Source organism: Poecile atricapillus, chromosome W, assembly GCF_030490865.1.
Source record: "Poecile atricapillus isolate bPoeAtr1 chromosome W, bPoeAtr1.hap1, whole genome shotgun sequence".
Classification (NCBI taxonomy): domain Eukaryota; kingdom Metazoa; phylum Chordata; class Aves; order Passeriformes; family Paridae; genus Poecile; species Poecile atricapillus.
This window is the reverse complement of record NC_081288.1, coordinates 104809585-104826333: the sequence shown is the minus strand read 5'-3', so window position 1 is coordinate 104826333 and position 16749 is coordinate 104809585. Positions and strand designations below refer to the sequence as shown.

Sequence of the window (16749 nt, the reverse complement as noted above, 5' to 3'; positions counted from 1 at the left end):
CATGAACTTTGTGTGTGCCAACTAAAACAGCACAAAAATATAAAATTCCCCCCCACGCCCAGCAGTGGTAAGGCTTTCACCAGAGTGAGCACAGCCATCCGACTATAAATAGCAACTTCCCTAAAATTAGATGGAACTGGCAGGCTCTGGGCCATGAATGGGAGCACTGTTAATATGCTCATCAGGTACTGGAAGGGCTCCAAATCTGACAAGGCCTGCTACAGCACAAACGTTCTGTGCCTGGAAAAATGAGCAGGAACGGCTGAATGAATGGGGCCAGGGATGTTTTCCTTACTGGATAATAATGTCACAGACTGCATGATGATGCTGATTACATTTAAAGGAGTACTGAAAGTAGGGATATTTCTCGATATTTCTTACTGCTTTGCTTATGCTAACAGAAAATGCTGTTAAACCTAATGAATAAAGAAAGGTGGGAAACCATTTCGGGGGAAATTAATATCGAGATACTCAGTAAAGTTAAGCCAAGCTAGGTAACAGTGTAAATTTTAGTAATTGCTTTTGGCTGTTTTCATTCAGAAATGGCTAGAGCTTCTCTGCACTCCTCCACGGTGATTTTTCTGAATAGTTAATAAAAATATGAATCGATGGTACACAAGGTACTTGGTGCTAATTGGCTGTTCCCCTGCTATGGAAACATCAATAATGCTGTTTGGCTTTATGCAGTTCAAAACAGACCCCATAGCATAGAAAGTGCCATTGTGGTCCCAAAATGGGAGAGAAACTTCAACAGCACATATGATGCATGCTGACCTTTTCTCTAGCGTAGCACCATTGAAATCCAATCACTTCTGCACCTGCTGTCAATCAGCCCACACTTCCATATATAGCCTTTTTTTCTCCCTAAAAAAATTAAGTTACCTCATACAAAGGCACCTGGAAGGCACATTGCATTTCCACAAGGGAAGTCAGAGCACAGCAGCTGATGAACTGTGAATTTACACTGAGCTTATTGTACAGTGTCTCTCCCATGCTGATAAACCATTAGTTCGCTTCAGTTTAATTCATTTTCAGTGTGAATTAAGTTAAGGCAATTATGGCCAGCTGACTCCTAAATGAGTGTCCATAGAGAAATTACATATGCTGAAGTTATATTCACTTTAAATTCACATAATTTTTTGTTAATTCACATTGACATCTTGTGCAGGACAAGCCATTGGGTATCTTGGGCTTGTGCCAGAGCACCTTGAAGGTAAGGAAGGAGATTCTGAACTAGTCTAAACAGAAAGCAGAAAATCAGATTCTCAGAGGCTGCTAGATGAAAAATATAGCAAAATATTTTTTTATTACATAGAAAACACATAAATGACTCAAACATAATAAGATTTTTGGACATAACTATGATAATTTGATATTTTTTATGAGAAACATTAAAATTAAAAAGCATAGTACTCTTTCTATGCCCTTCTCAAGTCAGCACTTGTGGGCCATAAGGAAACTCCCTATTTACCCCACCATGCCCCAATTAATGTGATCATTTAAATGAGCTAAAGTATTTGCACAGCTTTTTTTTTTTTTTTCTGAAATCGTCTCTTCATATGGCTGTATCAATTTGTTTATAATGTACAGAATTCTTTGAGTCATACGTAGCTTCATTTTCACTCTGGTTTCAGGAAATAAGCGTTACTCTAACTCCAGCTGGAAAATGACACCATTGCTCCAGTCCTTCTGCAGCTTTGCCACTGTCACAGTAACAGACTATATTGGTGGTCTGAAGGCCTCACACAGCTGTAATGAAAAGTAGGTTTAACAACAGCTTCCAGACAATGGTTTTTTTGCTTAGTAGAAATTTTGTGTAAACCAGCACTTTGAAATTTAATCCTACAGAGGTTAAAAACAAGACTGGTTTTTTTCCGTGAGGGGATTTAATATTTGGGTTAACCACTTGATTAGCAAGGCTGTGACCTTTGTTTATGGAAGAGCTGCTGTATTTTTAGCCCAATGGGAAGGAAGGCTTTGATGTCCAGAGTGTTGATCGTGAAGTATGTATTTTCACTGGGGAAATGCTCTGTTTCAGTGAGGAGCAAGAATGAAGTCTAATGAGGACTCAAATGGGCTTCTCGAATAATTGTGTGTGCATGGGGAGGAAACAACCAAAGTGACAAACTTACCAAAAACTTTCTATATGAAGATATAAAATCTGTTAGGACATTGCTGTAATTCTTTTGGAAGACTGTGCACACACTTTTTAAACATAGTAATAAGCATGAAGAAAAGTTTCAGAAAGTGAAATACCCTGGATTCTGAACTGAGATTTCAGTAGAAAAGATAATTAAACAAAAACTGACAAAGCAACTATTGGAAGCTCAAGCTCCACCTCACAGTTCCAATTTACTCCATAACTCCTTTTCTCCTCACATTTCCAGCTCCCTCCCTTCCCACCGAACCCGGACAGCTGCCACTAGAGGTCAGGTGTTTATCGCTCTCCTTACTGCCAACGATCACCTCTCGTTCTGCTCGGTTTGAAGGAAAGCTGCCTGAAGACAAAATTAGAAATCAGAGCAAGGATGAACTGCGAATTCACACCACGTTTATGTGTTCTTCACAAATCAGAACATTTAAAATCTGGTTACTATTTCGTGTGAGAAATCTGCAGTACAAAGTTGGGATTTCCCCACAGGCAAAGAAAGCATTCAATGATTCAGGTGCCGCACCAAAACCAATAGAGAAGCTATCAGTAATGGTGATGAAAATAATGGTTTGGTACAGTACATGTAGGTTTGGAATGGTATAGGGCAGGTTTTGCTGTAATTTTTACCAGTAATGATTGTTCTCCTCACACAATTAGTGTTTGCCTGACCAGCTTTTTTGGTCTCTGTGAGTGCCAGCTGGACAGGCAGCACGAGCACAGTGGAAAATCAGCTACTTTGCCCCAAAATGAGGAATGCTGAAAGATTTTCAGTCGAGGGCTAGAAACAAAGGACATGGAGCTAAAGGAACTGGGAGAGACAACATGGCCAGCTGAAGTTCCCATCGCACAAAATGCTTGGGAAATCAGGTTTTGCTTGTTTCCTGGCACACACGCAATGTGTGTATGGGTAGGAATAGTTCTATTAATTTTTCCAACTTGTTCTCAAGCTCTTTAGTAACTACATAGTCAATATTGCTGCCTTGTGTAAAAATACAAATGTAAAATTTCATTTTACAAAAAAATTCACTGGGTTGGGTCTTTCCCAGTGTATGCAGTGAATAGTCATGCAAACTAATATAAGTAGAGCAATCCTTCCAGGTCCAAATGTAGGTCCATTTCATAAATACTTATGTGTTTTATGGAGAGTCATGATGATTTTCTGAGCAAGAGGCTAGGAAAAAACAAGAATTTAATTGCTTAAAATGAGATGTTATATAAATTAAGCCAGCACAGGATGGTGACATCAGAGAACCCCACTTAAGCTATTGCCTCCCAACTCCACATCTCCACAGGGAGATGCATTAAATGAGTTTATGGGGAAGGATCCACAGGCCAAAGCCATGTTAGCAAGGTTATTTAGCAAGCACCAGTTACAGTCTCCTGAAAACACAGGTCCAGAAACTCCAGCTCATTCATGGTGCTTCTGAAAGGCCCAAACCCAGCACAAGGAAGGAAACTTCCCCTTTATCCTTCTCTTCCACAAAGGTGTTCCCATTACGTGCCCCTGTTCCACAGATCCAAGCAAGAGCAGGTATTTTTTTTTTCTGTTGAAGAGATAAAAAAATCATCTGCTATCCTTCCTTTGTTAAATAAAACAGTTGGGCTCAGTCTTCTGTCAGAAACCATTCAGTAGAATAGAAAGAGCTCTAGGCTATGTGGATGCGGCCCTGATCAGCCCCAAGCATCACTACCATTCCAGCACTTTAAACTTCGGGTTTTGTAAGCTTTTCACTCAAGAGAGACGTCTCCAAGAAAAACCTGGAGAGCATCCAACTTCACTTTCAAATGTATTTCATCTGACATGCAGGATGTCTTGTGTAAACCACACTGAGATGATCTTCAAAGCTTGTTCTTTTCTTCACTGCCTCTTTCAGAGTGCAGCAAATTCTCTTACAGAGATTTCTGTGATGGCAACAACTATCATTAAATATGTTATAGAGCACAGTCTTTTATTCATTGGCATCACTATGTTTTCAAAATATTTTCCAGGTGTATTTGAAATAACTAATTTGAGTTTGTTATTTAATCTGTACCTCCATGACAAATTGCAAGGGACCCTCAGTGCAATGTCTTAGAACTGTGACAGGGTGAGAGGTGGTATAAAATTTCATCACTGAAAGACTCAAAGCACATCAATTCCAAATTTTGGAGAGATTTAACTTTATCAACAACTGGACAAACAAAATAATCTAAGAGTAAAGAGCTTGAAGTACCAGTGATACACATTAGGAATATAGAAGAACTACATTTATTTAGGTTTGGGAGAGTGGGCTTGGGGTTTTTTTGGTAGTAGAAGTAAGTCTTTTTATCTTTGTTCAAAGGGTAAGTGGCTACTGTTCTAAGCAGCAATATGGAAAAGGGCACAAGTTGTTTTGTCTCAGGTGTTTTCTGTTCTCTCCACCTTTTTTTTACACAGTGCAAATCACTGGTACAGAAGCCCTCAGTTACTCAATGTCCATTTACTCCATGAAAATATTTTTGTTATGATAGAAACATTATTTTAGAGGATGGCACAATGGTTATTTTAAACCAGCTGCTGGTAATATGAAACTACTCCCAGAGTACTTTAAAATGCTACTCTATGGTTTGCTAAAACTGGATTTAGGGTTTGTTCAGTGGCTTTGATGACTACATTGCTCAGATCCTGCTGTGCCTTGTGCTTTGCCTTCTCAGAAGAGGGACTACAGCTTTTCTTTTCAACCAGAGAAATCTAAACAGCAAATATTTAATTTTTAGGCTTAAATAGTTTCCAGGGGAGTATTCTTTGTTATTTGTAGAGAGAAAGTTTTATAAGGATTTAAAAAAAATTAGTTTATGGGAAATCACCTATTTGTGTTCTTGTAATGCCATAAGACAAATGCAAAGAGAAATACTTTTAAATGAGAGAGGAATGGTTCTATCAACCAAATGTGAAAATGAATTCAATAAGTAGGCATTCATCCTCATTTTGCAGAGAAGTCATGTATATACCTTGAGTGTTAAAAGGTCAATCTAAAAGATCACCTGTTAAATCAAACTTCCACTGATTTGAGGGCAAAATATGTGTGCTCATGGTTGCAGCTGTCTTCTGCAGGGCTGAATTCTTACCAAATCTGATTACTACAGGGCCTGCACATTTCTGGGTGGAGCCCCGCAAGGTTTCTGTGCCTGCAAACAAATAGAAAGAGTAACTTTGTTAACACGAAGTGACTGCCCTCTGTAAAGCTAAGCCACTGCAGGTGGTTATGAGTCCTTTCTTTTCTGAAAAACAGTGCTTTTAAAATCATTTAATGCTAGAAGAGTTAACATGCAGCAAGGTATTCTCTGCTGCTGCCTTCATCTGTCTGTAATTTCGGGACCAGGTGTTTGGAGGCACATCAGTCAAAGGTGAATATATACAAGGAATACATGCATCCATCTACCCCCACATAGGCATAACGTGACTGGTTTATGTGGTGTGCAGGAGAACTGACCACCTATCAGCTGCAGTCTTGCTGTTTTGACCACTTAAACTTTTGTAGTGGTACAAGAGGAAAGCAAGAATGCAATTTTTTCTATTTGTTACGTTTTTTATAAAATAGCTTTCTGGCTGTGTCTCTCTTCTACACCAGTGAATCTGGTAAGGCACAAATAACCACATTAATCTCTCACAGCAGCCCCCAAAATAGGTAAAATCTGCTCACAAGGTATGGGGTAGACAGGGTGCAGGGTACTGATAGAGACAAAAGGGTGGAAATGTCAATAGCCATCCTGCCTCCTGGCTCCACTCAAGAGTTCTTCACTGTCAAAAGAGTACAGTTTGAAGGCCTCCATTTCTTTCCTCCTCAATGTCTCTGCACCTGCATCTGGTACGTCTCAGCAGCCCATTATTTTACTTTTTTTAATACCAGCTTCCCACTCCTGAGCTTCAATCTGAACAGCACCCATAAAAATTGACAAAGGTGCCAAGTCCAGTGTGGCATTTGCAGAACAGAGATGCCACATCAGGCTTTCATTGTGACCTTTATTTCATGTACATCCTCAGGCTCTCTCTGGGAATTTGCTGCTGCTGTAGCACACGCCCATCTGGGAGGAGCTGCCCCTTTTTTTGTTGCAGAGCACTCTGCTTTCCGTGAGAAACGAAAAATAACCATGGTGGGTTCCAATATGCACAGCATGAAGGATGTGGCTGCCAAGAACAAAGGCTTGATCCTCGTGTTCCACAAAAAGAATGCTTCAGTATACTTAGCACATTGCTCCAAGTGATTAATACAGGGAATAAAGGTGGGGTTTATTTTCCTGAGCCACACGAATATTTTTTAAAAGTACAATTTTATTCTCTTGGAGCAGCAAAGCCTTAAAATTGAATAACCTAATTTCTACTAGTCCTATCATAACTTGTGATGAGGAATGGAAAAACAATATAAAATAGCAGCCTACTGTATCAGACATATTTGTTCAATAATCTTTTTGATATCCAGGAGCTTATCAGAAACCTCGTATCAGGTACAGACTGCACTGGGTACAACCTGCTGTTCTGGCTGAAGCAGTGTCCAGATCAGCTATCCAAATTCAGAAATCTTTCACATATTGCAGGAAGTGTTAGGTATTTTCATATATTTGTATTTTCAACCTTTTATTTTAATGTAAGGTTTATCCCTTCGCTCAAAAGTAACTCTACCTAGAAGCTATTTTGTGAAGAGCCCTTCTGGATTCAGGCCCACTGGAAACTATTTATCACTGTTTACAGGAGAGAAAAGCAGGGGCACCAGATTAGCAACCAAATCTAAAACTGACTTCAAAGTACATTCTCCAATAGCACAATACACATCAGTCAAATTTATGGACATGAGTGGATATCTGAGAAAAACATGAAATCATCATTTATCCAAAGACAGCCTGACTTTCATGAACCATGGGTACAAATAAAATGTGCATTCCTTCCAGAAGCAAACACTGCAGCCAGGTCTCAAAGGTAGCTCAAATCTAACCAGATTAATCTAACATCTGTTAGCTGTATTTCTAAATCAAAGCATCATTAGTGAAATATACAAACCAGCTGTAAAGTTTTTATTTCTGGAGTGAAAAACCAACATAAGAGCTAGAGACAGAAAAAATAACAAAAAATGGTTGGTTGTTCCTCTTGGGCCCTCCAAGGAGTTACAGAGTTTAGGGAGAAAAAAAAAAAATCAGCATTGTATTTTATTTTTAATCAGATTTTCACTGGGCCTGGATTAAGAACATTTTGATACCAGTATTCCACTCTGATTTTTTTAATGTCTAGTTCACCTTTATTAATGTAATAAATAATATTTTTCTGCATCTAGTTCATGGGATTGATACTGGGGTAATGACTGACTTTAGTCTTTTTTGCTCTCTAAGAGCAAATGAAAGATGCTAAAATGTCTTAGGATCTTTAGCTATGTATAGGCAAACAGCACTTTACAAAACTGAAAGAAATGGTAAGATTTAGCCCCAAAGAACTGAATAGTCAGGTAAACAGGAGCAAGAATTCAGTATAATTACGTTAAAGGTAGTCAATGAAGAGTTGGCCAATTGGAAAAACAAAGTTTGCAAAAGAAATAGGGCTTGAAGGACTGATACAAGAAGAACGAGCAAGGATGGTGTGTGCTTGTGAAGAGGGACATTGACCCAATCAAGGGGTTTGAAGATTTGGGGGAAAAAAGAGGAACAAAACTAATACTGGTGCAATAGGAAACCAAACAACCCACCAGGGATTTCAACCACTCTTTGATCTGTTTTTCAGTATCTGAAGAAAGTAGATATGGCCTTTACCACCTTCTTCCAAGGTGTGGTTTAACAAACAAGTGAACTGATGTAACACCTTACAATACAAGGGGGAAGGTCTTTCTTCCTTCTACACACTCCCAGTGTCCTCACCCTTGTGCCTGCTCTGGTGTTTCATGGCTCCCAGCTGAGGCAACACGAGTCCCTGACATACAGACTAGCCAGTCTTTTGGGTGGGCTGAAAAATGCTAAGAAGGTAAAATACCGGAGAAGGTAAATGGTGGAGCCTGTGCCTGAAAGAAGGGGTAGGAGGAGGGAATGTGGTTTTCCATTTTCAGCAGTGCTACACTGATATTACCCCAAAAGATTCCTCTTCTGCCAGAACACCATGAAGTGCAGTTGTGTGACACCTGTGACACCTGGCTGTGAGGATTTCTTCCTGACTCAGTTTCCAGTCTGAAAACTAGCCTATGGCATAGCCCTTTATAAGAAAAAAAAGGACACTTTTTCACTTTGTGTTGTAATTAGCTTTACTGGGTCAAAAAAAAAAAAAAAAAGGTGGCTTGGGTTTGTATTTACTTAAAGCTCGTGCTGGAGCAGTCATAGGTAATAGCTAATCTAACTGTAAAATCTGAGTGGAGAGACAGTTCTTGTAATTGCACTGCCAAGTAATTAGGTGATGTCAGCACACTCACACCCTCTGTTCGTCTAACCTCACTTACCCTGTGATAACATAACAGTGTCTTGTCTTCCCCATTTGCAGTGCCATGGGTACCTCACTCTTTGTGGGGCATCCGAGGCTTTCTGTGCGTGTCTGCGTGCTGTGACAAACCTGGTGACATGTGGGACAGTGACAGGGCACTTTACCTTCTGCACAGCTCCAAGAGGCAAACTCCCAGAATGTAAACATGAATGAGATGTACAGGGCAGGTAAATTGACAAGATCTTTTTTCTTTCCAGATAAAATAGAAATAAATTTGAGGTATACTGAGATATCAGGAACATTTGAAAATCCCAGCCTGGACATCAAACAAACATTTGTAATGCTGAACCCCATGATAAACAGCAAATATTTTGTATTCTCTAAGAAATATTTGCAGAGTTGCACACAGATGAATTAGGCAATCAGAGCAACTGCTGTCAGGTAGCAACTCAAAATGGGTGCAAAACTCTATTATATATGTCTAATTAACCACCCTTTTATGATGCTTCTTGTTCTTGGAGGATCCTGGAATGGCATCAGTGATCTGATGACCTGTCTGCCCATCACAGTGATCTGCCTGTCCTGTTGTCAGCACTTCCCAGTGGCTTGGGAATTTTTGGGGTCTCCAGCTAAGCCAGACAACCAGTCTGTGTGCACCCTGAAAGCAGAGAGCTGGCAGAAGACCAGCTTTGGTGTATTTGCTGCTCTACATTCAAACCTTATGGATTTTGTCTGCCAGTTTCTAGAGCCAAATGTATCTCAAGACACAAACAGGAGGTAAAAAGGGAGAAAGGAAGAGAACTATATTAAGATATGCAAAAGAGAGTAACAATTTTTTTTTTTTTAATGGGGGAAGACCTGTGAAATAATTCAGCTAAAAACTAAACATATGATAACACTAGTATATAGAAAAGCAGACTTCAAAGGCTAGTCCTTAGAGAAGTTCTTGTTCTTGCCTCTTTTATACCACATATCCAGATTTTTCATCTGGCTCTTGATGCATTTAGAGTGAATAAAATGATACAAGAAAAGACAGTGTTTTCACTTTTTTGTTTTTTTTAACCAGAAAGACATAAACTCAGGGATTATTATGAGAAAAAAACTTGAAAATATGCAGAATATTGCAAGTGTATAGCTTAGAAAACATGCTGGATTTTCATCTAGTTCTGAACACGATTTCTATTTCTTGCAGGTTCAGCATCAAATCGTTAACACAAGGTCATGAGGTTTTCAGAAGCAAATGGAGCATTTCAGGGTCAGTTTCACTAAAGAGAGATGGGTCTTGCTGCACAAGGATTTGTCATGTGCAATTTTGTTTACTTGTGACTGTTTGCTAACCTCCAGCTTCAATGAGTCATGGTATTTTTACTACCATGCTGTCCATTCCATAGGCTTTAACACACTCCTCCACTTAATTATTAACGAAGTCCAAAGGTATCCACCCCTCTCCCACACAGATCTTCCAGCTAAACACAGCTTTGAAACCTCTTCTTATTTAAAATTGTTCTTTACGGTTTGGATAAATACAGTGTTAGCAGTTGATGCTTTTGTGTTGCTGCAATGACGTCCTTCCCCACTAAGACTCCTGCTGCTGATTACATTCCTTATGTCCAAACAACTCGGACTTGCCCGCACTCCAACAGATATCCTCTGGCTTTGCTCCTCATGATCCAGTTGAAAATCACCTCCTTTCCCAGGATTCCTTGTAGCCACTGAAAAAAGCCTTTCCCTCTATTTCCTTATCCCTCAGGCTCCCTGCCACAGTCACCTTTTCCATGTCCTTGGTCAGGCTGGACCAGGGTTTGATGCCAGGCTGATTTCCAGGGTACTGCAGATGGCAGGAATTCAGCCAGTGTTCCTCACAGATGTGAGGCACATGCCATGAATTAGATCATTAATTTTTTTTTTATTTTCTGCTGCTATTTTCTATTATTTTTCAGTGGAACAGGTTCTCTGATCTGGTTCAGAGCATAGCCCTGCAAAGAGTTGGAATTGGGAAGATTGAGGAGTGGTGCAGCATGGCATGAAGACAAATAAGGTGGTACTGGATGTTGGGATGTTTCTGAGGCCACAGGATTAGAAAACTGTGGCCTTTCTGCTGCTGGCCTGGGGTAAGCCCCAATCTCTAGCCAATAACAAGCTTGTTAATCTGTTTTATGACAATGTGTTTTCAAGTCTCATCTGACCTCCCTCTTCTATGTTTTTTAATATCTGGTTTACAAATTGTTTTGTTAAACACTTTAAACAATTTTAGAAGTACAGTCTTGCTTTAAAAAAAAAAACAACAAACCCTATCTAGGACTCAGTTACTAGCAGCTCCTATTCACACAGCAAAGCTGATCAGTGTGAAGAGCAGTGAGAAGCACTTGAACAAGAATGTGCACAGTCAACTTTTAAAGGAAAAACTGGTACCTACAAAGCATCAGCCCCATTATATGGGCTTTTGTTTTGAAGTCTGACTTGTAGATGTGCAATGATTGAGCAGAGAGCCCCGAAATGAGCTGTGTTGTTCATCCCAAGGCATCTTGGTGTATCACTTGTGAGTGCTGGAAAAGGCTGGGTGTGTATCACAGCAGGTGTTAGTCACGGCCTGGAAACAGGGTAGGAAAACAATTTAGGCTGAATGGTTACTCAGCTAATTGCTTTGACTAAGTCTCACATTTAAACACCCAAAGCACCCAAACTCAACATTTTTACTTGATGGCATGATAGAAATACTTGTCCTTCCTCTGGGGGAGATAAGTACAAGCAGTACAAAGGAAATAAACTGCATTAAAGATCCTGGAGAACTGCAAACCTGTGATTAGATGAACTCTGGAAAATGCACTGGTGTGGATACACAGCACCACTACCACCTGGCAAGTAGCCTGCTGTGTGCCACATGCTGCCAGCTTTGGAAACAGCAGCAACCTGTACTTTCCCTTTAACAGCCTCAGCTAAAAACAAACAAACCCAAATCGGCTTAAGCTTTGAGCTCCCCTCCAGGAGCCACCGGACTTTGCACCAAAACAAGCACACAGGCATGATTGGCACTGCATCTCCTCGGGTGCTCTGGAAGTCAGTACAATGTGTGTACAACCACTGCATCCTCTTGGCTGCTCTGGCTGCAGTACAGCCTGTACAAACACTACATCTCCTTGCTAAAGAGGTGTGCTTCTACACCACTGGTGCATGAGGTGTACAGGGTATGGAGGCGAACACAAGCTGCAACTTCAGTTTTAATTTCTGCACTTGGACCAAATTATTTACGAAGCAAAATTATTTAGGGCAAGCTGATATTTTCACAGCAATTCCTTCTTGAAATCTACATAAAGCATGAGTGAAGACCCAGAAACTTCTGCAACTTACATTAAGGCTACAACTAAAGCTAGACAAGGATAGATAAGCATTGATGCTGGGAGAATTGACCACTGACAGCATAAGCTGATAGAGGCATGCAAGGGAATAAATGCACACTGCAGAGGTGCATAGGAGGACACATTTTAAAGAAAACTTAAAGTAGAAATTGCTAATAATTGTATTAAGAAACACCAAACATTCGACATTGCTTCTTTTTTGTGCTGTATCATGCTCATGTACAGGCTGTGCAGGGAAGAGGCAGGTTTCCTACAGGATTGGTAAAGGACAGTAGAGAGTGCACCAGAAATTACAGGAAAGAGGAGCTGGGAATTGGAAGCAGACGTCAAAGGGAGTAGAGTTGACGTAAACAGAAAAGAGACTTGAGAGGCGACAGTGAAAGTTAGCTTTAGCTGGAGAGAGGGGAGAATGAGGGCCAAAAGATATGTTGCAATAGTCACTCATGAGTAAGATTTGAATCACAGTTATGGGGGGGACAACAGGGACAGAATTTAAGTATATCACCCAAGAAGAGAATCTCAAGTGACACAGATAAAACACCAACTGGGAAACAGAGATTGGAGAAAAAGTGGCAACAAAGGCTTCACTAAGCCAACAAAACAAAAGTAAACAGGAAACATTCAAAGAGTATTCAGTTCAAAGGACTGGAAATACAGGGATCAATAAATTAAAATGCATTAAGCAATTAAATTAAGAGTACATTTATTTCCAAGGATAATAGGGGAAAAAATCTGCCAAAAAGGTGGAAATTTGTTCCCTCAGTCACACCATGGCAAGTACCACATTCATCAAAGAAAGGAAGGAGCAATCCACTCCAGTAAGAGAATAACAAAACTTCTCCCCAGACCAAGATACCAAGCAGTGATTTGTTTTCTAAAAATGTATACATTTATTATATTAAGTTTAACTGATTTTTAGCAGTTCTCAGAGACCAAAAACAAAACCCATAAATAAACCTGCTAAATTCTGCTGAATCTGGTAATGCAGTGTCCAGCACAAAAATAAATGTATAGAAAAGGGATCTTACACTGGGGAAAGAAATTATTTAGAGGAGAAGGTAGGGAAAATTTGGGAAAGAATAGCCACAGCTGAATTTTAAGAGTAATTTCTTATTCCCATAAGGTGTTTTCAAGTCAGTAATTTTCCCTCTGCTTTCTCTCCATTTTGCAGAATGCTCCAGCATGGCCTCCCCCTCAGAATAAAGACTTGGGACATCTTGTTTTACTGTATGAAAGGTGTTTTCTCACTGCTAATAGTTTTCTTTAAAGAACTTTTTTATTTAAATGAAGAAATGAATCACACTGGCTGTAATAATGATGAGGGGGTAAACACTAAAAAAAAATAATTCACTAGTTCTCAACCTGGATGGCAATCATGTAGTGAAAACCCATAGCAACAATGACAGCACCAGCATAAAGAGTAATGAGAGGAATTCTAAACATTTTGGCTTAAGAATGTTAATAAGTTTAAAGCACCATGATTTTCCATACAACTCTTCTGAAGTCTTTTTGACACAGGAAGAGATGTATGAACACCTGCAATGTTTGATCTTGATGCTCTGACAAGTAATGAATTGTTTCAGTAAGTGAAGAATAATGAGCAAAGTAACTTTCAAACATGAAATTATCTGAATGACCAAGGCCCTACCTTATATAGATGGGGTGGCATGGTAAACATCTCTAACAGAAATTAAATGTAACAGCTTCATTGCTTATTTTGTTGGAAAATATAAGCTCATCTAAGATTTTTTTTAAAAAATTAAGTGTCTAAATAGTTTTTTTGGAACAGTAGGCTTGTGTAAACCTGTAAGTTGCATCCTGCTTCCATGCAAAACCTGTCATAGTAAAATGAGGTACATGAGTCTCATGTGACTTAAATAAATGTTTTCATTTATCACCTTTAGCCTTAGAGCTTTGCTCTAATCCAGGAGAGAGACATGCATCTAAAAACAACCAGCCCTCAAATCCAGCCTGACCTAAAACCAACAGCAAAGGAAAGCAGCACAGATATTTCTGTACCCAGGCTGCTATGCTGAGTGAGAGCTTCATAAGGAAAGCTCAGGGTGGATACTGGTCTCCTGTGCTTCGCTAGTTTTCTTGGCTGTTTGGGTTTTCTTAAGGGGTTTGATCTAACTGAGAGAGAATTGTTCTTTTAATACTAATTTGCATACTGTGTATATTAAATAAATCAGATTTAATCCTCTCTTGTTCATTATCACATGGGACTTTTGGCTTTGGCGTATTTTGACCAAGCTCAAGGGTGCAGGATCCAGCATGCACATAGTTATACAGAAAAGGATTTAAATTACACTCTGACAGTTTTCTAGACTTCTGCTAGTGACCTCTGCTCATAAAACTTGTTGCTTTGTGATTGTCCAGCCTCTACTATTCTTTCAATAAGAATGATAGATTAATTTGTATTCCAGTAGTATATGTACATTAGTTCTGTAAGGCTTCAAGAGGCACTCAAAGAGAAACAGAACCCTATGTATGCTATTTCAGCTGATAAAGTCCTGGCTACGATATCAGGTCTCTGCAGTTCCCACTTCAAATAAATACTCAAATGAGAAGGCTCTATGGCTCTATCGACTTTGTAGGGGGAGTATTTCACGATGATCCAGCAAAAACAAGGCCCATTGTCTGTTAAAATCTCTATCATCAAATCAGCAAGAGAAACCACAGCAAATATTTGAGCGCAGGGTCAGCCCACTTCCTGAATTCTACCCGTAGCTGGAGGAGGTGGCGAAGGCACTGCCAATTTTTCCTGGTTTGGTCTGTCCTCTCAGACTTCTGAATGAGTCTGTGCTGGCTTGGAGCTGCTCATCTGCTCACACAGAATTGTTATAAGAGACTCCATATCTGGCCTTTAAATAAATGAAAAGGCATTTCTCTTTTGCAAATGAAAATGTTTTGTGATAGGAATGCTGTGCGTGGCTGTGAAGGCCTCTGACAAAGCCAGCTGGCTACTGGAAAGATGGAAAATCAACAATTGCACAAATCTGGCTGCTTCTTCCACAACTGTCGAGCTGTTAGGCAATTGTAATAAGGTTATTACATATTAATAGAATATAGCACTAATTGAAGGTTATTCCAGCTAAAAACCTAGTAAATTATCTAATTTCTGATTTCTAAAAGCTTGCATATTTAAATAACTAATGGACTTTTATGATATTTAGTATGTGATTAAGATTTGAACTTTGTAATACAAATTTACACAATACAGTCAGTATTCTACACTTTAAAAGCTCTTTCAGTACAAAAGGAATTACTACAGTCTCCTGTGCAGGTATTCTAAGTGTGGAATAGATTGTCCTTCTTTACCACTTTCTGCAACACCAGTCATTTTCATGGACAAAATGTTTCCAAGTTCTTCAGAAGAATCACTTCCAGAACAGGGGTAAAGAGAGCTCTTCTCCATGCCTGGAGTAACACAGCCCTCCTTTCTGCAAACGGAGGTTGCTCTATGTTTGGTGTGGGCTGAGGAGCCCACAGCTCATAAACAGGAAACAACCCACAACTCATTTTGAATTCCAATAAATATTTTGTGATTTTACTGCCTTTGGGACAACACTTGTGCATGAGTCAGGACAGGATGAGGTGTGGATAGAAAGCTGAGTCAGCCTGGCATGCATCTCACTAGCAACAGTGGTGAATCCCTCAAAACGTGCATATTCCACAGGCAAAAGTCTACATCCATTCCAACATCTTACTCTAGAAAATTGTACTGCAGCACTTCCACCCATGTCACCTCACCTGTGAGAAAATATGTAGGTGTGTAAACTGGGAATTAACCTGCTAAATCTACTGATTCTTGCAGCATTGGGTATTGGCCCAGCTTGAGACAGACCTTGGAGCAGGTCTAGTGGTTGAGAAGTCGAAGTGCAACCAGAACCAATTTGAAACAGTGTGAAAAGGCTTAAGATAAATATAAGGCTTTTAGTTAGCTTCTGTTTTCCATGGTCAATATTGCCTTTTGCTGGCTGCTCCTGAGCCATGCCTTTGGGGGCTTGCTGTTTCTGCACTGAGAGCTCTGGTGTCCAGGGCCATGTGCTAAACCCAAATTAATGAGAAATATATGGAATTAAGTGTGGTGCTCACTGCAGTATGTACTAAACCCCCCAAAACGGAGCCTTTCTAGGCCTCATTTAACTTCCCATTGAAAACATCTTAAGTGAGTCTTATCATCCCGGTACTGTGACATTGACTACCCAGCTCACAAATTAAGTGAGGTTCCTGATTAAATTTTGGTTTAGTTTGTTTGATTGGTTGGGGGTTTTTTCCCCGCATGGAATGCAAAAGTTAAGGCAAACACGCACAGCCACGGCTCTCAGGCAGGCGGCGCTCACCGTGCCCGCGGCAGCCGGGCCGCCCTCCTGACCGAATGTCCCGGGATCTCAGGCTGGACCCCCTCAAGCCTCGTGTCCCGGTGAAAATGCGGGGCACGCAGGGACCCGGGGCCGGGGGGTTGTGAGGGGTCTGAGGGGAGCGAGAGATGTGAGGGCAGTGAGGGGATCTGAAGGCAGTGGAGGGATGTGAGGGCAATGTAGGCAGTGAGGGATGGAAGGCAGTGAAGAGAGTGAGGGCAATGAGGAGTGTGAGGGCTGTGAAGGCAGTGAGGGGAGCGGGGCTGCCCCCGGCCCGCCAATGGCTCGCGGCCGCGGCGGGAGGTGTGTGCCGACCTCACTTCCGGAATCTGTCACCGGCCGCTCCCGCCCCGCTCTCGCCCCGCTCCCGCTCCTTCTCCGCCGGCACCGGGGACGCGGCTCGGCTCGGTCGGGCCCGGCCCTGCGCAGCCCGCGGCAGCGATGCACGGTACTGCCTTAGGGGCGCCC

At 40.7% G+C, this 16749-nt stretch overlaps 1 protein-coding gene and 1 long non-coding RNA gene across 2 annotated transcripts in view; one reads left to right on the top strand and one right to left on the bottom strand.

Annotated features, from left to right (window-relative positions):
- LOC131591509 (uncharacterized) overlaps positions 1-16737 on the bottom strand; it is a 70050-nt gene extending 53313 nt beyond the window's left edge. Inside the window, exon 1 of the long non-coding RNA XR_009280408.1 lies at positions 16597-16737. This is a non-coding gene — a long non-coding RNA (uncharacterized LOC131591509). The remainder of the gene's footprint in view (positions 1-16596) is intronic.
- The window catches only part of LOC131591500 (peroxisome proliferator-activated receptor alpha), a 57989-nt gene continuing 57843 nt past the window's right edge, over positions 16604-16749 (top strand). Inside the window, exon 1 of the mRNA XM_058862286.1 lies at positions 16604-16729. The gene's annotated coding sequence lies outside the window, so the exon portion shown is untranslated. The remainder of the gene's footprint in view (positions 16730-16749) is intronic.